We start from the raw sequence: 22,668 nt of genomic DNA on the forward strand, positions 1-22,668 counted from the left end.
CTCTGTACGTGCTGGTATTTACGACAATTCATACGAGACATAAATCTTACAATCGCATATATACAAGTGAATAAATGTGATGTAGTTTCAACTGCAGGCTTATTTTACCAAGAATGAAATATTCATCAGTGATAATGTGTACGGATATAATATATACCCATGATGATGAATATGATGATAAATAGCTGAGACCACATTTCTCAGCGCTATTACTCCAATTGAAATCCTGTATTTAATTATAAATGAATTATCCGTGCAATTGTTAATTCATAATTATATCAATTAGCAAAATAAATTCCTACATGAGTCACTGTTCTGTTTTATATGTCAGCTGTGTCGACATATATAGTCATCTTTGGTATGCTTGTTACAACCGCGTGAAACTTGTAATTTTAAATTTATTATACATACATATTTATCTTTTATAATCACGCTATATTTCAACATTATGTTGTCAATCTTTCGTATTTATATGTTTAATTTAAATCAAACTTTACAATGGTTACACATAATTCTTATATTTTATTATGATCCTGTTAGAAGTTGAAACTTTTTTTATATCAATTAGTTAATTATTTATTAGCAGCTTGCATGATTTATCATTTGGAAATTTCTCATTAACTATTTTTTCCTTAATCTTATTAATAAAGAATAGCCATGTGCATAAAGCAACTTATTTATTTTTCTCTTATTTATTTTCTCTTTTCTATTATTTATGTCTTCTCTTTGAAACTGATTATTCTTGAGTATTCATCGAAAATCATAAATAAAGGACATCAAATAGTTTGAAATGATATCAATAATTTATTTGAGTATTAATATTCATATTTTTTACATTGCGTTATACATAATAGTGAGAAATAAAAATTGTTGTTTTAGTAATTACTTTTCATTTGTCTGTTCTCATAAGGTAATAAAAATTTTATTGATTCTGAAAAGTAACTAATCTTAAAAAAATAAAACAATTATACGAACATTATTATTTATTTTTTATTTCATCGCTGATACAGGAACCATTTTTTATCAATATTTTATTATAAATTTATTAGTTTTAGAATGAAAAATTTATTGAAATGATTGTCTTATCGTTTTCTCGGAATGCTGTTAATTAATATAATTTTCTGTACTTAAGATTGTGATGATTGCAGAAAGTAGATAATTATTTTTATAGGACATCTTTCATGGACGATTCATCATCAACCTGCTGATGTTTAATATAGTAGGAGAATCTTCAAACATCTTTGTGATATACTGATGTGTGAATCTATGTGTATGTGCAGTATGTTATTAATGTGTCACATATTGTTCATGTTGACTACACTCTGGTGCGCTTCACAAAGATAGTTGATTGACGTTGCACAGGGACGCGCTACTCATCACGTACTTGACGTGTCATTCGTCGATATTGATGTATCAATGGTCACGTTTCCCGCTGACGGGTTTGACTTCACTATATGCTCGACTGACGTGAAGCAAAAATCTATCAATAAAACAATATCCATCACCAAGACACAGCTTTGACTTCTCCATTCATTTTTTAGACCTTATAGAATTTTCACCACTACCTAGAATAGAAAATATATTCATAAATATTGCAGCAATGTAGTCTGGAATAATTTTAAATTTCAAGAATTGTTGGGTAACTCTTTTTGCAGAATGTGCTTTCTCAGAAAATTATTTCTAATGATTTTCTCATTATTTTTAACTACAAAAATATCTCTTTTTACAAATTATAACTATTATTTATCAACAAATTTATTCAACAATTATTTTAGTAAAAGAAAAATGTTAAAAACATCAATTTGTTAAACGCTTTTTCAAAAAAATTCTTTAATCATTTACTAATTAGTATTCACTCATTACATATCATTTTAAATAATTTGTTCTCAAAGTAATGAGTTTTGTTGATAAAAAATATTTAAAATAATTTTTCAGTTATGTATTTCAACACTGAAAGGTAATTCAATTTTGAGAGTTTAATAGTTAAGTATTGGTAAAAATAACTTTAGCACCTTATATTAGTAGAATAAAAATATAATTTGTAAACAATTGTTTATCATGTACATATATAATAGAAACTGTTTATAGAAATGTGAAAGTAGGTCCAGATGTGTAAACTCGTGTGCAAATATCGAACAAAGCAATAATGAAGCATAAAAGAATAAACATTGTCACGCACACAGATTTGTTTGCTCAACATACAATGTTTAGAATGTGGATGGTTCATTTACAAATATCTATTCCGAATTTGGTAACAACTGGTATTTTCTGTTCTGTTAAACATCATGAAGCGTGCATGCGGCCACAAGAAGAACAAAAGGGAATCGGATCACAACTTGTCTTGAAGCGACATTTTCAAGCGGTCCATTTTAGTCCGTTGGTACCTGGCTTGGTTTATATTATCCTTGACGTGAAAACGCAGCACGGTGTATTTGTAGAAAAAGAGATCCATAAGAAAGACAAAAAAGTGCAGGCTGTGAGCATGACAAAAGGAGGAACGAACGTACGTCAATGCCAACTTTTCGTAGCCGAGAATCTGTCTCCTGCGGCGCTTCGTACTTGAGACCCGAGAACCGTGACCGACCAGATGACGTTGATATAACGTGTCTCATTCACCCTTCTCTTTTCCTCTCGTCGACACGTCGAGATTATCCAATTTTGCTACCCACAACCATCCTTAAAATATGGATGTCATTCATCTTTTCTTTTCTCCTCATTTCTCCTCGCATAAAGTTTCATTCCCACCGACACGTGACCTATACACTGCAGCAGTTTATAATCATATAAAAGCATCTATCATCTCTGTTGACAGAATATTGTCACTTATGTTTTCTTTCTGATCATTACCCCTGATTTTTTTCAATCTAGATTACTTTTTTCTCGCATTACATTACTTGATGTATCTCTTACAACTATTGATCAAAAGTGGAGCTATGATTGATACGAAGAGAAAATTACTACAGATCGTGAATCTTAATAAAGATCTGAGAAATGATAACTTTGTTAGATGAGAGAATTATAAGTATTGGGGTTTCATATAAATTTCTAACACACTGAGTGTGACTAATGATACTATTAATTGGATTTTTCTCCTGATCATTTTTCAAGATTATTGTATTCATTTATTTGTTTATTAGTATTTTATCTACTTACTTGTTGACTTACTGTACCAGAAAAATAGAAGTAATCTCGGAAATTATCATGCAATAATTACAGTGAGAAGATAAACTTATTTTATTTAATTATTTAAAATATAAATAATATACCAGAATATAGAAATTGAAAAATATTTCATGCAGAAATTAAGGAACTGTAAATAATGTTAGAAATGATTATCAATTATGAATTGTAAAGAAAAAACAAGAAGTAAACGGAAGAAAGTATTTTAAAATCACTGAAGTATGTGGGGAAATTCTAGTCAGTTAAATAAATAATTTATGAATATTAAAAATAAAATACTGATAATAAAAATGAATTTAATCGATAAAAAATGTAAATGATATTGAATAATAATAAGAACGAAAGATATTTTGGTATCAGTTTTTAGAAGATAAATTTAAGAGATAAATGTTGAGAGATATATTTTATTTTATCATTACACTTTCTTATAATACTTTATTTCCGGGGCATCTATTATGAAGTAAAGTGCAAGATAATACAGCTAAGATAATTATCTCGGTTTTAACCTCGTTTATATATAATAGTGTCTAAACTAATCTAGGCACTCACTACCCCTTCTTTTCGACTTGATACTACTTACTTGGTAGTATAGAAACTTTACTTCTTCTAGCTCCTAATCATTATCTCTAACTATACTCATATATAACTCCAACTACACATATACATATAATCAGCTCCAAGTTTCCTCGTTAAATAATTTTCATCTTTGCCGTTCTCAAACTCGGATTTTTTTCATTTACTCCTCACTGATTTCTCAATAGATTTTCATTCCCTCGTAAAATTCTCATATTTTCTTTAAAATTTTTTAAAGATTAATGTTAAATTAATATTCTAGATAATAAAAATGGAACATTTATTAAATTAAACCAACATTTCATTTTTTAAGTTTTAGTGGTCATATTTTTTTAAACATACATATTAATATATAAAATAAACAATATATTAAAAAATAAATAAAGTATGAAAAGAATTCAAAAACAATTATCAATCAACAATAACTATTTATATAAAATCTTTCTTTTCTATTAAAAAGGACGATTTATATTAAACAATCAATGTCACAAATTATAATTGAAGAATTTTAGATAAAATTTTTATGAAATAAAAAATACTTTACATTTTCTCATCAGTAGTTATTCAGAAAAAAGTATTTTCATTTAAGAAAGCATGCATTTAATTGTTTTCTAATTATAAATGTCAAATTTAAAAATAATAACAATAACAGTAGAAAGTTCAAGAAAATTCTATTATCATGAAAAAAGGTCACAATTAATTGAATTAAAATCCAAATAAACATTACATTTTAAAAATGATCACAAATTAATAAAATTAATAGCCAATTTAATTTGCAATTTTAACAATAATTGCTTGAAATCCGACGATTGGTGTTGAAGAATAAAATAGAAAAAAAATAGCACTGGTAACCGTTAATGGAACGTCTAGATTTAATTTGTTTCAATCATCTGATAGTATAAAAAAGTCTAGTTTGTGAAGAATATATATAGATAGTTATTCAGCAAGACTATCAACCTGTAACGTTGAAGAATATAAATACATGAGAGTTTGAAAGAAGTGATGACTTGGTAGTAGAATTGTAGGGCGAGGCACCTTCGATCGACATTAATCATCAACTTTGAAGCGAGTAGATAGCCGTCGAATGTTCTCTTTCTGAGGCAAGATGAAGGGGTGTCTGATAGATGGAGGTGATGAATGACTCCACGACGCGGCCGCGATCCATCATCTCTCTCGGGTGCTCTAACATATTTACAGGAGTTCTCTGCTTGCCATCGAGAGCCAAAGAGAAATTTCGCATGAGTAAGGTCACACCCTGCCTAATTCATCATTTCTAAGTAATCACAGTCTATAACTCCTCATTGCATATACGTCCTCTTATTGATTTTCTTCATACTCTCTTTCGAAAGCTATTAAACAATAATAAGCATTTTAATATCACAGGGTTTATGTAATAAAGCTCTCACATTCATCATAACAATGATTTAATTTAATTAAGTTGCCATGTTGTTGATAAATGATTCCATAATAAACCAGGAAAATTGATATCAATAATCAATATTAATAAGTTTATTAATGAAGAAGATGAGGTCTAAACTTTTTTTGTTGTTGAATAGAATTTTGTATTTATTTATTGACTTAGAAGATTTTTCAAATTTTTCTTCAGTTGTGTCATCGATAACACTCCTGTAAACCTTTTTAATCATGTGAAAATCTAGACAATTTAATCACCGTGAATTATTTTAATTAATATCCTCTATGAATATAAAAAACATTGAGTTACAAAGTTGGGTTTAGAAGAATTTCCGGTGAATCTTATATTAATTTATGACATAAATTTTATTAAAATGGCCCTTTCATAAAGTCATATTTTTCGGGTGTCAAATGAGACTCCAATATATTTTCATTTAATTAAAATTCTCGAAATGATTAATGAATTAAATAGAATGGGAGGCAAATATAAAAAGAAAAATAGTTTGAAAAACAGGATAAGAAATACTCTTATTGAAAAAACTATTATACAAAGAATTTCTTACGTAGTGAATACTTAATTTTATCTATTCTGCTTTCCCTCATTTTACACATTAAAAAAAATCTAAAGTTATAATGGTATACGGTAATAATAATAATTAACAAGCACATGATTGATTCAACATAATTTAATTGAACTCAATTAAATTAAATATCATATTTTATTTATATTTATTTTAAATTAATAATTATGAAATGAATTAGCTTAAATAATATTTACTTAATTTGAATCACTCCTCACCGAACATTTTAATTAACTCATCCAATAAGTGTATTTCCTTTCTCCAAGCATTTTTATCAATGCAAAAAAAATGATAATCATCGATTACAGCACTTGATGTTTCAACAGCTGTGATGAAAAAAAACATAAATAAATACATAAATATTTGATTGCATAAATTATTGAAATAAAATAGCAAGTGGCTTAAAAGAAAAATATTTAAAGATATATGAGATGGATGTTTAATAATTCAAGGCATAAATGTAAATATATCTCAAAGGCTGATGATATAATAAAAAAATAGCCAAGTTGGGACAGTGAAATAAATTGAGTTATTAACGCGACAGTGTCACAATAAATTATGATGAAGCGGCGGGTGAAAAGGAACGAGCAGAGACGTAGCCACGAGAGGTCGGACGAAGCTAACAGCGGTTGATTGCCGGTCGCTCGTTTGTCTCCATGTAGCCTGACAGCGACGCTCTTGTGGAGTAACGTCACCGCTGAGTCCCTGTAACACGTGGTGAAAATGCTCTGGCTACAGTTACACCGTTATATACACTATATATGCGATACAGAGAGACCAGACACACTCGTTCACTGAACGTTACTCTTTTGCTAGCACTCGTAATTAGCCCTGTCCATAAATTGAAACAAATGGTCCTGCGAAACTGAACGGCCAGGGAACCCAGATGGGCATCCCTTCTCACGCGTTCTTTCTTCTGTCTTCATCATGTATGTTACAAAAATGCCTGTCAGAAAAAATCTTAAACAGCCTCATTAATGGATTCATTAATAAAAGAAAATCATTCAGCTTTCAATTTCAAGTAAAAACAATAACATATTGTTAAGATAATGTTAAATTGTTTTCAACAAACTTAATTTTTTCCGGTAATAATTGTAGGTGAATTAAATAAAGGAAATGATTAAGGGAAATAAAGTTTGGGGTCTAAGATATAATTTCAGATAATGTTTTATAAAATAAATAATATGTTACTCTTCAGAGTATTTTATCAGACAGTTACAATGTACCGTTCACAAAAAAAATTTTTTTAATGCTAAAAAAAATCGAGACAAGTGACTGACCTAAAATAAGGATCTCTTTTGAAACATAAAATTCAAACGACGTGGGTAAAAAAAGTCATGAGTGTCAATTTTAGTGTAAAATGAAATAGTTGGGTTTATTTTTGACGAATACTGTAATTATGTGGCGGTTAACCGAATGGAGGCAAGTAGTATGGAAGATGTATATAAGAACGAGACGAAGATTGATTGGCACTGATAGAGGATGATCGAAGGAGCGGCCGAAACCGGCACAGAAGCTCAATAAAGGTAATTAATAGCGGTGCGGATCTAAAGAGAAGAAGGGTGATGTGGTTAGGACATTGGCCGAGCGGCATCCCTTTTGAAAAGCAGTGAGGAGCCTAGTCTACTCTCCCGTCCATCAATCCATCCTGATCCTGGTCTTTCCATCGATTCGTTTGTCTGCCAAGCGCGCGGTTCTTCCGTCACGCAAAAACAAACAAGAATCTTCCAGTCTAAAGCCTTAACAACCATCCACTGTCGACGAGAATTGCATTGCCTACCACAATAATTTAAATCGTTTCCCGTCTTCGTCAATGCCATTTACATACATATATATTTTGTTGCTTTACTTTAAGACTTTTTGCGCGCTACAGACCTCGTATATATTTCAACCGGGCTACATATAGGCCCATGGCAATCATTTTTGTCACTTTGAATCGTCTGTCAAACAATATCTGCAAATAAAGGTACAAAAGTTTTTAAATATTCTTTAATATCATGAGAGAATGAAAGTTGAATCAGTTAATAAAATATTCAAGATTGATTTTGTTAAAACTTTGAATTTAAGAAGGAATAAATTTTTTACGTAAGAGAGAATAAAATTGCAATATTTATAATTTTAAAATAAGTTTAGACAGATAATATAAAAATTTAATATTAATTGATAAAAAGCTTTTAATAATTTACACATATTTCATTGGAATTGATAACAATTCAAGTTATATACATATACAGTGTCAATGTGAATTCATAATCACTTACTGATTGAAATCTAAATAAAATATTTGCATAGATTTGATAATTTGATAACCAAATCTGCTGAAATATTGAAAAATGATTTTGATTATATCTGTTTCTTTTGAATGATCATAAAAAAATTTAATTCAGTCATTGAATCATTAGTGGTTTAGACTGTATCAATTTCATCTGGCTTATCAAATTTAATCTGGATTATTAATAATTTTTCAATTAATTACAGATAAACATAACAATTTGTTTTTAACTAAATAAATTTATTAAAAATAAAATGTTTCTATTAGTATTAATAAATGAAAATTTTCGGAAGAGAATGAAATAGAAACATAAATGAAATTAAAAATTGATAGAGAATTAGATGTTTCTGGTTACTTTGAAGTTATAAAGAGCATCGATAGTGACTGTTCGAAAATCTTTTGACTTTTCACACGAGCTAACTTATATTTTTTTCATACCTTCATTTATATTTCCGACAACAAGCGTGTGACATCTGAATAGTTGAGCGTCACGTTTTCAATTTTCTCCTCCGTACTTGTGGGAGTAAGCGTATAGATATACATAGAAAAGACAGAGAGGGATGCATGAATTGAGCCGCGCGAGCTGTCTTTACTTGTTCACCAGGCTGACAGCCATCTCGGCGAACTCCCTCTTATATAAATGAAAATATCGATTGGACAGCGTCAATTATAAATTTGACACTACTATAATATGCTCCCGAATTTGTTGAGGTAGCTAAAAAAAATTAAAATAAAATTAAAACAAAAAAAAAATGCACGTTCAGAGCAACCACAAATAGCAGGACAAAAGTCTGACGATTCTGCAAAAAAGGGGCGGGTAATTGTCGCGCGCAAAAGCGCACTATACTGCAGTTTACCCGAGGGTGTTGGAAGAGGGTTTAATCGACTGCCATGCACCAGCATACAGAAACGTCGATACCACGCATCCGTGGTAATTTTTCTCCTCTTTATTTTTATTTATATTTTCTATTATATTTAGAATGAAAAGACTTGATATCAAGCACTATGTACGACAGGCAAAATGCAAAGTGCTCTCTCTATGCCATACAGAAAATTTAATCTATTCTCGTTCAATAAAAATTTCCAACTCATTCTTAAATAAATAAAGTACCATTCATGTTAAGATGTTTAATTTTGATAAAATCTATCTTCGCTCTAAGACTAAAAAAAAAGCATAAATTATAATTGTTGAATAGAAAAATTGATAGAATTTTGAAAAAAAAGAAATGTATTAAAATTGTATACTTTTCTAAACGAAGATTTTATTATTGATCAAGACTGTGTATGTAATAGAAGCATAAGTTAGTCACTTTTACTTTCAATACATTTCAAGACAAGTAGTAGAAGAAATTAAGTATCAAGAATATGAACTCTATTGAAATGGAGTTCTTTTTGTACAAAATGCCGTAGGCGATTTAGTGTGTTTAAAATTATGATCAAGAGAAATAAAAATGAGTGTGAGACTGTCTGTCCTCTGGGTAAAACTCCGGGTGCAGCTGTTGTACATTTAGCGAGCTGTCGCCTTCAACAAGGCTTTCGCTCCACCCGTTCGCCGTTTCTCCTTCCGTACCTGACAGTTTTTATTCCCCATATGCACCAGTATACTTGATGTTCATCGTGTTGTTGATTCTGCATTTATCTCATTGTCTTCAACTCTATTCTGGATGCTGCAAAAACATAAAAAAAAAACACCCTCAAGTGTCAATCATAACAATGACATGTAATAAGTATGATTACATTTTTCATGTTAATTTTTGTTTCAACTTGTGATGTGTGTACTACTTATTAATGTGGAATATATATACTAAAGATAAAATAAACGAAACTATATAAGATAAATTTATGAATAAACAATGAAATAAATAAAAATAAATAAATTTTAATGACTGATGTTAACATGAATATATGTATTTAATTCATGATGATAAATATTCAAAAGTTACAAAATATTTCAGCAAGTTATTAAGTCATTGGAATCAAAACAAGTCCTTGATTCCATGTAACAACTTGTTTAAATGATACAAGGTTTGATGTCTTAACATAAATGTGTGCAGGATTTTTTTTTAAAATATCCGTTATAAATAAATATTATCTAATGATGAACTAGTTTGATATTAATCGTTATCAAAATTAGATTATCGAGATTCCATAAACTATCAATAACTGTAAATCGGGTAAATAATTTATTGAGTCAACATATCTAACATAAAGTATATCCAACAATTAATCTTTGTATTTTTCAAAAATCTTCATTCCTAAGTTTTATAAAATTAGTTTTGTGATAAAATGTTGTAATAGATTAAATAAACTTGAATTTATGATAGATCTATGAACTATTTTCGTCTGTAACAACTGTAAAATAAAAAAAAGTTGTTTATGCAACGACAGATTTATATATAGACTTGTTTGAAAAAATTTTTTTCGAAAAGAAACCCAAACACCATTTCCTTAATACAAAGTTAAATTATTGTTAACAACACGTACAACTATTTTAACAGATAATTACGATAATAAATTCGACAAGTAATACAAAACAGCTGCAGACATAATTTACTATAAATTTAGACGCATATAAGAAGTCCAAATAAAAAAAAATTAGAGCGATAATTTTGGACGATCAAGAAAACAGAATTAGGTATTTTATAGAGGGACTATTAAGCTGAAAGGATTAGCTTTAGCCTCATTGTGGATTGAAGTAACTTGGCACATGGTTTGTAGTAGATTTATCAATGTGAGTATTGGTAACGGATATATGTATACACATAGAGGTAAAAGTCGAGAAGGAAGGAAGATGAAAGAAGAGGGATTTATAGAAGGATAGGTGCAAGTTCGATTCGGGTCGAAAGGGAAGGATTAATGGCACAGGCGGAACACTCGCGGCCATAAATCGGCGCACACGGCCAGAAATTACTGGCTCGCAAGTTGCGAAATATGACGGTCTCATAAATCCAAATCCTACGGCTCGTGCACCTCCATCGACTGTGCTTACAGCTGAAACTGCAGACGGTATTATTGTGGCTCACTTTAACATTAGATTTATATATATTAAATTCTTTTTGATATATCTGCTAACGTCATTTCTGTCATTATCTCTGTTTGTAAGTATCATAAATATATTAAATGTAGTGCACTTGCTAAATTTTGCAGCTGCACCATTTTTCATATTTTTTTCTTTAATGTGTTCAAATAAATAATAATCTTGATATTTATTAAAATTGAGTTTAGAGCAAAAAAGAATTTCGCTTTCTTTTATGCATTTGTTTATAATTTTTTTCCTTTGTACGAAAATGAGAAATATGTTTTACGGATATCAGAGACGGTTTTCATCACCTTAGCTTATCATTTGTAGCAGGAAATCAATAAAACAATTTTTTTTATTTTATTGTTGGCATTGATAAAAATTATCTTGGTATAGTGTAACATCTGAAAACTCTACTACAGTTATTTTAAAACTACAAAAAGAAAGAAAGAAAAATTCTCTAGAAGACAGATTTTGTAAAGAATATTGTTCTCTTTTTTTTAAAATGATTTATTATTTATGTTTCTAGAATTTTTTTTACAAATACTGAATAAATTTCCAGAGAAAAGCAAAGGTTTTTGTTTCACATCAGACTATCTTTTAATATTATTGAATGCTTTGATAATCAAATTTTCTTTTAAAAATTACGTAATGCTGAAGGATATTTGTACTTTTATTAATTGTAAAAAATTTTATTTGATAAAGTTGTTCGTCTATTATTAATGGAATTTCATTGAAAATTTTTTCAATAATTTTTCCATCAAACATACCATATAACGCATGTGAGATTTATTAAAACTGACTTTCAAAATTAAAATATATTTTTGTATTTAAAAGAAATTTTACCACAGTTTATAGTTTAAAATTAATATTAAAAAATGTTTTGATGTATGATAAATAAATTGTTTACTTTGATATCAAGAAATAATATTTAAAATAAGAGTTCTTCAAATCAACAAAATTTTGATTTATTTTAAATATGATGTAAAATCGCATTTATTGAATTTGTTATCAAATACAATAAAATTCACGATAATGTGTAGATTATGAATAATATTAAACATAACGATAAAAGGCGATGACATAAACAAAATTTTTTATTAAATAATAAAATAAAAAAAAAGTCGACTTACTATGGCCATAAAATTTGGCTAATCTCAATTGTAAAAATACGAATATATTGCCAAGTTACTTTGGCAGTGGCATGGACTATAAATTTTTCCATAGTGGTGAACAAAGTGATCGTATGAGTTTGAAAATAGCTCGAAACAATTGTTCACGTTGGAATGATGCCACATAATATTATTAACTTATTCTGAAAGCATTGTAGCATGCACGAATTCTACATGCATTTCGACAATTCTCTCAAATGGTAAAAGAAGAATTTAAAAAAAAACTGTATCAGCTTGTTAAAACAGCAAAATAAAATAATTTAAGTATAAAATACTTGATGGTACGATTGAGTTGATGTTTGATGCTCTTGTGTCCTCACGTGTCGATAGCTTTTTCTTTCAACTCGAGTTTTTATATCCAAGCTATTACAAACGCGACTATGGACGTCTAACTGAGAAACGTGCGAGGCCACGTCAAAGCATCGTGAGTCGCACTTAATCTTTGTCTCGTCGACTGTCACTTTGTCGGATCCTATCGTTTAACGGATAACGTTAATACTACAGAGCACGGCGGCAAGAAGAGAAGAACATTGAACAGCATAAGCTGACCAAATCGTTTCAACCGGTTTTTGGGAGATACTCCATTTACTCACCATCCCTCCTTCTCCAGCTAGTCCTCTTAAATGATCTACACATTCTACACTGATCAAAATAATTGAAATTTACTACATTTTTAGCGTGCAAAAACGCCAATAATTACGCGTTGGAATACCAATTGGGCTTCTTCTCTTTCATTTCGTTTTATTTTAATGTTTATCAACTTGAAAGCGTAAAAAAGTTTTACCTGAATTTAATGGTGATTTTTAATGAAATTCGCGTTTGATAAAGAACATGATGAATAAAAATTCATTAAGTATTTAATGCGCACAAAAAAGTGACTGATTTACGAAGTTGAAAAAAAAATTACTGGTTAAAGTTAATGATTATTAGATAATTTAAAAAAACGAATTCATAAATGATAAATATTTTTCAATCGATAAAATGATAAATAAAAAATGTCAATCAAAAAATAATATCAAATAGAACGAAAAATATTAATATCGATAGCTTTCTAATAAATTTGTCAATTTGATCGTAGCAAAATTTAAAAATAATTATTTTATCATAATAATTCTGGTTGTTACAACTTAAGATTTATTTAATAGTCAATTAAATTGAAATTGAAGCTAATCTTTTGAATCACTCAATTAATTAAGTATTTAATGATTGCATTAAATATTTTTTTTTTCACAATAATACAAAATTTACTTTTAATCATCCCAATAATCATTCTAGTTTATCGTACAAATAAGCATTTTTCTTATGATATCTATACGAAACAAGTAATGAGTGCAATTATACTTAATATGAGATTTTGTTAAAGACGTTTATCGAATAATTAAAAGTTTTAAAAAAATTTTATATATGTGTACATTCATGTAAATGCATGAAATTTTAATTCCTTCTTGGTATAAACCTCATACCGTTATGAGTCGGTGCAACTTATTCGCGTAATCGTCAAGTTAAATTGCCACGTAACAAGGTTCGTTACTTTACTTGCCGAGTGGTGTACATTGAAATACCCGGCATTTGGGGCTATTAAAGTGGCGTCGATTACACTGGACGAGAGCAAGTGAGGGAGAGAGAGAGAGTGAGGTAGGTAATTGCGATACGACGGTAATTGAGCGGTGTCGCACGATATACATCCGATGTCCGTGTGCAAAATATTATCCATGTAAAACGTGGCTCCATTAGCTCAGCGAATAAAATTGATAGCCAAGCTTCGCCAGCACATACATTCTGCTTCCATCACAAGTAATAATAATTTGTTTCAACGACCAATTATTTGTGGCCTATTGATTTTACATACTTTGTCACTACATTTTTGCTCAATTCATACATATCGCCAACTGCTTTCTTTTCAATTGATACACATTAAACTCAAATTCTTTAAATGTTCTGTTATTTTGTTACTTCTATTTATTTGAATAAAAATACCATTGAATTATCATTTTGTAGCCAATGGTTAATTTTCATTAAAACACTCTGTAGAAAATTATTTTATGTACAATTATAATAATGCTCATAAATTTTAATGTTTTAGCATTTAATATTTTATAATATGTGATGACATTTTTTTCAATAATTGCTTCATTCACTTTCATTGTTTATAACACAGAAAAAGTTAATTAAAAGTTACAAATGTTGTTTACATTTTTTTTTGATTAATCAGTTTGTATAAATTTATTTTTGAATTATCTCTCATTAAAAAATAAATATTTTAATAGATAAAAACCTTTTTGTAATTAGAAATTTTCTTATTATGAAGCGTTTGATTAAAAACAAATATTTTCATTTTTTAAATTTTTTCAAGACGTAAAGTTAATAAATAATTAATGGACTGGGATTATTTATTTAATCAATGAATAAAGTTATTAGTAATGTAAATAATTCATAAAGACGAAAAATAAAAAGTTTTTAAAGTAGAAAAGTTAGTAACTCAGATGTTGATTAATAAATTAAAAAAATTAATTGAAAGGTTTGTTGAAAGATCAACTTCTTCTACTGATCATTAAATAAACGTTTTATGTTAATCGATAGTCGTTTCTCTTTCACAACTCATCTATCTTTCTCAGCATTAATTTATAATTAAATTTTTCTCAAGTATTCAAAATAACTCTAAACTACTCTAAAACTACCCCAATCTAAACCAAGCTCCCTAAAACAAAAAATAAACTTTTTATCCAAGAAGAAGATCATTTATTTTTTATTAAATATAAAATTAGCGTTATTTCAAGTATTGATTTTTTTTACCTCCAGGAAGTAATTATAAATTTATCACACTGAAATGTGGATAATTCCCAATAATTAAATAAAGAATACAAGAAAATAAATGGCTATTTTATTCATAAATGCATACTAGACACTTTTAATATAATTTTAATTCATATAGGTATAAATCTACTGACTATAAATAATAATTATTAATCATTTACATTAAGAAAATTTATTCTGACGCAATGGTAAAAATTATAGACCATAAAGTATATGAAATGCAGTTATATTTGTCGTTTAGAATTCATATTTATATTTTAAATGCTTTGGCGTTGAAATAAGTGGAAAATGTTAAGTGAAATAAGACACGAACATCAACATACATTTTACTAACAAATAATATCATCAAGTCTTCGGAAAGTATCTATACAGAAGCTGCACAGAAGCTTTTTACCTACTTATTAATTTATATATCGTGGACACATTATCGTATCCTTTTACTTTATTATTGAATTCGCATACAATTATGCGATCGTGCGTACGCTTGCCTGAGCATACATATATAATCATCATTTGTTGAAGACCAACTTGTTGTCGGCTTTTACGTTGTTATCAACCAACTAATGAATACGTTGATCAAAGCGATCTGTGACACACAAAGGCAAGTAATTGAGCCCAGATAAAATCGAGAAACACTTGTAATTTAATGGACAAAATTTCACCGCTATACAACATACTTTTCCCTTGATACCAATATTTTATCTGGATACAGTATTGGTCAAAAATAATCTCATCACTTTCATCCTCTATACAACCTTCTGGATAATTAATCTTTGCGAATTGCCATCAATTTTATCTTCAAGTATACTCTCTCCACAGTTTTGAATTTTTTATGACCATTTCGCAGATATGAGTTTTTTTATGGAGAACAAAAAACTGATTTTGATTACTTAGAAGACTCATAAGTTTAAAAAATCACTGGAGATTGTTCTCAAGAGTTAGTAAAAATTGCAACAGACTTTTAAAATGTCGCGATCTCAAATGTGTACACTGAAAAAAATTGTATTTAATTGAAATACGATTTACTAATAGTTGATATAGAATTTTAACTATGAACATAATATGTTTACTATAAATAAATCTTTTTTTCAGTTTAGTTGAAGTATTGAGTTTTTTTCATTCATTTTTATTTTTAACAAAACCATGGCAAAATTTGTTTAGTTCTAAAAATTCAGTTGTCAACACATTGAATGTTAAAAAAAATATGACCGTGAATTAATTCCTTATTAATCGTAGCTTATTTAACTTGTCAGTTACACAGTTAAACAGTCATTTCCCCTTAAGATTACATGACTACTTAGAGAGAAAACTTTTGTGAAAATTGCTATATTCATCGTTATAAGATAAATACAAAAAATATTTACATGATATTTTCAAGTAACAATTAATTTTTACTATATTAATTTCTATAAGAATAAATAGAAAAAAATTTTAACAACATAATTGAGATTTTATTTTTGTCAGAATTTTAAATTTTCTATCATGTTTTTATTAATAATTCGGAGCGTAAATTACGATTAATTTCCATGTTATTGTACTTATGTATTTAATTTACAAAATAGTATAGCGATTCTTCTCAGATCGAAAAAAAAAGTTATTGAATTTTCCATTTTGCCGATATTACTTTGTAATAAAAATTCATCGAAGTAGCCGAAAGCTTTGTGTTGACGAAACCAGTCAGGACGGATTCAGTAGTGGACAAATTTTGAGCATGACTGTATACTTATATATATGATGAGTTTATCGGTACGTGTTTAAGTTGTTGAAAATTAACGTCAGCCATTGTCATAATTACTACTTCCATTTAAAAATAATAAGAGAATGAATACGTGTACATGTATACATAGGTAATTCAGGGTGAAATGCTGCACAACATATTGTTGACTCAGTATGTACTCACACACAAACTCTTATCGACTTGAAGCAGACCGGCGGCCCGGCAGGAAGAGTAGAGACAGGAATCGTGCACTCCCTTCTGCGTATATACATTTTCTCTCTCACTCTTTCACCCGCCTGCTGTATGGCAGGCAGATTTACGAGGACCGCTCGGATAGCGAATGATAAACGTGTGCTGAGATAGCTTTATTTATTCGCGCGATGCTTGCTCTCTTCTCGTGTTCGCTGTCGCTCTCCATTGCACTCTATCGCCCTTTTTTCTATATATCATACAGGTAAAATATACTCACTCGCGCTCAAGAATTCTCCTCACCTTCATCAGCTTTACTTTCTCTCTGCCAATGAAAATGCAACCTGTCACTGGCTTGTCATGCCTGTCATAAACCTGTCACAACCACGCTTTCACGATTACAATGCTTCAAAAAAATTCATAATAAATATGTTTTATAAATACGTGATAAATCAATTAAATCATTGTTTTATTGGTTGAATAAGATTACGTGGTGGATATAAAAATACTTTATAGGTTGATCAATTAATGCGCTTTCTACAAGTTCATTGGATATATACTGGGTGTTTGTAAGATGAGATTTTTTATGCCAATTAAAATAAAAGGTGTAATGCTATTTATTATCGATTTCAAGCTATAAATTCTAATCAATGATTTTTTAGAATCTTTTGTACTTGGATATTGTAAAGTAAATCTTGAGATATCATTCCTTATTTCCTATCTATATTAATCTTATTATTCTACCTATTTATAAATTATCATATTAAATATTTTCTTTCAAGTTAAATTATTACATTCTGATATCTTGACAATTAAAGTAATTTATTTAACGAAAATTAGAATTAAAATTAAATGATTTGAATTAAATTTCGTTAAAAATTAAATAATAAATTTATTTTAATTATTTTTAAAATAAAATATTATATAAATAACTTGTCAAGTGTCAGAATTGAAAACTCTTTTAATACTTACATCAATTAAAATGTTTGAAAAATAATTCTACAATAATTGAATCATTACAAAATGTAAAATTTCAACGCCAATTTCCATCTCTGATTCAACTGAATATTTTTAATATGTCAAACATATTAAATTCTAGAATATGTATTTATAGTGAAAGTACTAATTAAAGGAACGCCATAAAAATTATGGTTTATTGCTGACAAGTGAAATCAATTACTGTAAAATGTAATTGTGATAAGTATCAGTATCGAAAAGTCATTGTGAAATATCATTATTTAAATTTATCGAACAAGGTGGATATTAAAGTAATTGGAGAAGACAATCAAACTGGTTATTGTGTCGGCTTGCTTCAAGTAATACCAGTATTTACCATAATAATCATTATAATACAACGAACACTTCAGGGAATCCGCATGATATCAAAACATGTCGAGGGTTATTTGAACGAAGGACAAGATAAAAATTACTCTTGTTGTATCAGTTTATTTTAAAAATGAAGTTTAGCAATATCAGGTATACTCCAAGTATTCCATAATTTGCCATACATACATTTATAAATGTCTACCTAATTTATGATTAAAATGAGTGTTGAAAATCATAAAAAATTAAAATATAAGGTTATCCATCACAGTTTAATAAATTCGCACGTTTCCCGTAAGATTAGCATGTTTTTCACATTCTATGCGCGAGTCTATAATCTTTCACTATTAAGATTCTTGTCTAGTTTAAATCTGAAAGCATATGCAGTCCAGATGAAATGTTATGTGCCTACATATAAGTATTTTTATTATTAAAAAAAAAAGAAATGATAAGTAGTTTTCTATTCCTTTAGTAAATAGCTATTGAGGCACGAACAAAAATACTGTTATAAAATATTTAAAAAATGAAATAATTGTTTATTGTCTGAGATCTTCAATTTTTTATTATAAAAAAAATGAATGAATTAAATTGTTATTATATAAAAATAATAAATAATTTTCTTTAATATTAATTATTTTGAAAATTGCTTTAAAATAATATCTAATAATTGATGTATTTATTAATTGATTGATAGCGACATCATAAATAAATTTTTTTTCAGATTGAATTTCTCGATCGAAATATGAAAGGGTTTCTATCAACATAAACATTTATAATGTTTCTCTCGGTATATTATGGAGAGCAGGGAAGTATGCATTTATTCGAATGTATCCTGCAAAAAGTTTAATGAAATGAAAGAAAGAAATTTTCGAAGATAGGTGGGCGTATCGCGTGTACTCTGATCTTTATGTATATGTACATATACAATTCTGTATAATTTTACATTATGAGCACAAATTAATTCCCCCTTCTACTTTCTACAGGATCGGCGTCCTCGCATAATAGATATTACCGTAGATACGGCTACTTTGCTCCTTCCTCTCGATCTCACATGGCTTGACCAAGCGTGGCTTGAAAATTATCGGCCGGCGCGATTCCCGTCGTTAAACCCACGCTAATCCCTCGACTATCTGTTGCTTCTCACTGCGTAGAAGCCAGCCTACGTGTGCTCGGGTGTCGATAGAAAGTTTTCGTGAGTATAGTTGGGGCGACGCGATCATGCTTGCCGTAATTGTTTCCCGGTGACTAATAATTAACCGCCGTTAAAGCGATTAGATACTAAGAAATATCGTACATAAACTAACAGGCTAATATACTTGCTACTTATGCTAACATTTTTTTTCAAGTTCCTTCGTTTCTAAGTATCTTATAATAAAGTCAGATAAAAAATTTAATCGTCTCATTTTCTATAGATCAGAGCTTTTATTATATGTTATATATTGATTACATATGAGCTCTTTACATGTCCGACATATTTTGTAAAAAATCTCGTTTCAATAAATAAGCAATTTTTTCAGATGTTACCAAATGCCAAACATTTCTACGTCTGCTTTTACAAAGAGAAAAATCGATGCCGCATTTTATAGGGAATTTTATCGGTGAAGATTGGTTCAGATAACTACACAAGGAGTAATGTTTTGAGGGTAAGGTTTGGTTTGAGGCAGGATGAAATTACTTTGAAAAATCATAACTCTTCTAGCTTAATCCAGATTGAACTGTTCGTCTCGTAGTGGTTATGAGTATCTTTAATTCTGAACTATGAGACTTTTTTTGATCGTACGCCTTCATATACCTGGCTGTCGTCTGTTTCTAAAGATTCAATCCTTTAAGAACAATCAAACATACATGAACCTTGAACCTTGAACCTGCAGGTTCGAACATCAAATATTCTAAAAATCTCAATAAAAGAGCGAATAAAACGAATTAATGGAGCATTTTTCAACTGTACTAATTGTAAAAAAAATTTTATCTACCATTAAAAAGTGATCAACTGTAATGAGTAATTTAAAAAAGAAATAAAGTTGTCTAATTAAATAGCCAGAATTAAAATTATAGTTAGTATTAATAATGAATTAAATTACAGGCATCAAAAGGAAAATATAAAAACATAAATTGATCCTGAAGCATGAATATTAAACTAGATATTTAATTTCTCTCCTTTAAAAAGTGTGATTTATTATATTTACCTTGAATCAGTCAACCAGTGAGTGTCTAAAATGTCATTCAAGCACTTAGGGGCGTTGCAAATAATCACCACCAACGTATCTACACCTAGAGGGGTCGTTTGAAACATAAATAAGTTGTAACAGATGAAAAACAGAAAGCGGAGAATTTAGTATAGAGACATATAATAAGGAGGTGAAGTGAATGAGAGTGAGAGAGACAGTAATAGGAGCCAGATTCCCGCGGGGCGTCTGACAGGAGGGATGAAACGACGACGTCGAGGCGGCGCGAGGTCGACGCTAAGTGCCGGATTACGTCACCTCATGAGCGGCGTTCCTGTCGCCTTTACCAAGTGCGCTCTCTGCCTGACTCCTTGTCTGGTTTCTCGGACACCCGCGGCGTTAACTGGAAAAAAAGGAAAAAATACATCTTAGTTTTTGTCCAAGTGTGGATCTGACAAAAGCAACATAAGGAATTTGAGAAAAAAGAAAGTTGTGGAAAAAATATGCACGACTTGCTCAGAGAAGTTTTTACATCTTCCTGATGATGATCTCGCATCAGAAGTGGTACCGACTGATTCTAACAGGAAACGAACAAGAGATTCTTACATAAATCTATTTTTGAGATCACCTTGAAGATAATGCGCCACTTACTTAGGGAGTCAAAAAGTCGACAAGTATCATACAGTCAAGAGATCAAGGCAATTTATAACATTCAGATGCATTTTGGAGTATATCAACGAATTCAACAACCAAGATTTGTAGTTGAGAAATAAGTGCATTCAAGGATTACGAGTAAAAGCATTTAGAAGAGCTTTATTTGAGTAATAGTCCTGTGATATCCTAGATGTAGTCTTGTGACTACTAAAAATATTAAGAAGTATTTTGGTATTATTATTAAAGCTTTTCAGACAATAAGCTGAAAACAGCTAAGGGAGTAATCATTTTATCTGAATGTGAATCTCTTGAAATGATGCTTTTAAAGCCACAAAAAAATGACGAAAACCTCAAAAAAGATTTCTTATAACTCATTTACATGATACCAAAATATTTATTTAATGAAGATTTAATTTTTAAAAGGGTGAGAATTGATGGGATTAATAAAAGCATAGTTAAAGCTGTTTACAAGATACTTTTCATCAGAAACGAAAAATTTTTTTTCCCCATTTGAAAATATTTTCTTTCTCGTTTATCTACTTGAGATTAAAATAAGTTGAGTTTAAAGATAAATTTTCAACAAGTAGTGCTATTCACAGTGGAGTAGGGTACATAAGTAAAAGCAGCAGCAGAAGTCAAAATAAAATTTAGCGACGCACATCCCAAGAGTCTTAAGTGCATCTCGTAGACTATTACTACTACTCTTGAAGACGAAAGCCAACGAAAGTAAAGAGAAGAAGCAGAGGAATATATGCGAGTAAGATCAAAGAAAACCGCGAGTGAGTGACGGAAGCCAGCTGGCGGAAGACGTTCTCAAGACGCCAGACTTTACCCACCCATTTTCTGCGCTGACATTTCAGAAATTGGTTTCACGCCCCATCGCGTCGGTCATGCCGCGTTATCGCCTTCTGTGCGCATGTACAACTAACGTCGTCCTCGATTATTCTTGAAAAATGAACAAAACAAAAGAAATTAGTCGCCTGTCAACCTGCTGATTGTCAAGTCAATAAAAGCTTTTATTACAAACCAATGTTGTTTAAAGTCAAATCGACATCTCCAGCACTCTTTTGTACTTGAAAGAATCAAGACGAAGCGAGTAATTTGGTATGACTCCCTGCAGAGTTCAATTCATTCTCTAGACTCATAAACAGTTCTCTACAATCAGCACAAAACCATTTTTTTATATAAATTGTTGTTAAACAAACGACAATAGCACGTGAAATAGTAATCGTGGTGATCACAATATTGGAGAAAGAGAAACAAATAGAAAAAAATTTTTCTAAAAAAGGGAATGTTTTGGAATTTGTATTATTATTGAGTTATTGAAAATAACATTAAAAATTGAGTTTAATAATAATTTATTTCTAATAAATGGATATTTTTTATAATTATATTTTCAATAGAAATAGATAATAACAAATTGTTTAAAGTTGTTGGCAACAAAATTTTTCAGTTGGTCGAATGATTGATTTACTTATTGTTAAAAAATCCAGTTTGATAAATGTTGCTGAAAAAAATAAAAATATTTTAATAAACTTATTCTTTATTATAATGGCATCAACTCAATAAGTCTATCAATCATCAGATGTCAAAATG

At 29.4% G+C, this 22,668-nt stretch overlaps 1 long non-coding RNA gene across 1 annotated transcript; it reads right to left on the reverse strand.

The window, feature by feature from the left end:
* Positions 1 to 1,096: 1,096 nt before the first annotated feature.
* On the reverse strand, positions 1,097 to 20,815 carry LOC118067015 (uncharacterized). Its single transcript, XR_004690309.1, has 3 exons — positions 20,440 to 20,815; positions 9,590 to 9,686; positions 1,097 to 1,565 (listed from the first exon to the last, which is right to left on the reverse strand). It is a non-coding gene; the product is annotated as an uncharacterized lncRNA (long non-coding RNA).
* Between the last annotated feature and the right edge of the window lie 1,853 nt (positions 20,816 to 22,668).

The sequence above is a fragment of the Chelonus insularis genome, unplaced genomic scaffold (assembly GCF_013357705.1).
Source record: "Chelonus insularis isolate UGA/USDA-ARS -01 unplaced genomic scaffold, ASM1335770v1 contig_359_pilon, whole genome shotgun sequence".
NCBI lineage: Eukaryota > Metazoa > Arthropoda > Insecta > Hymenoptera > Braconidae > Chelonus > Chelonus insularis.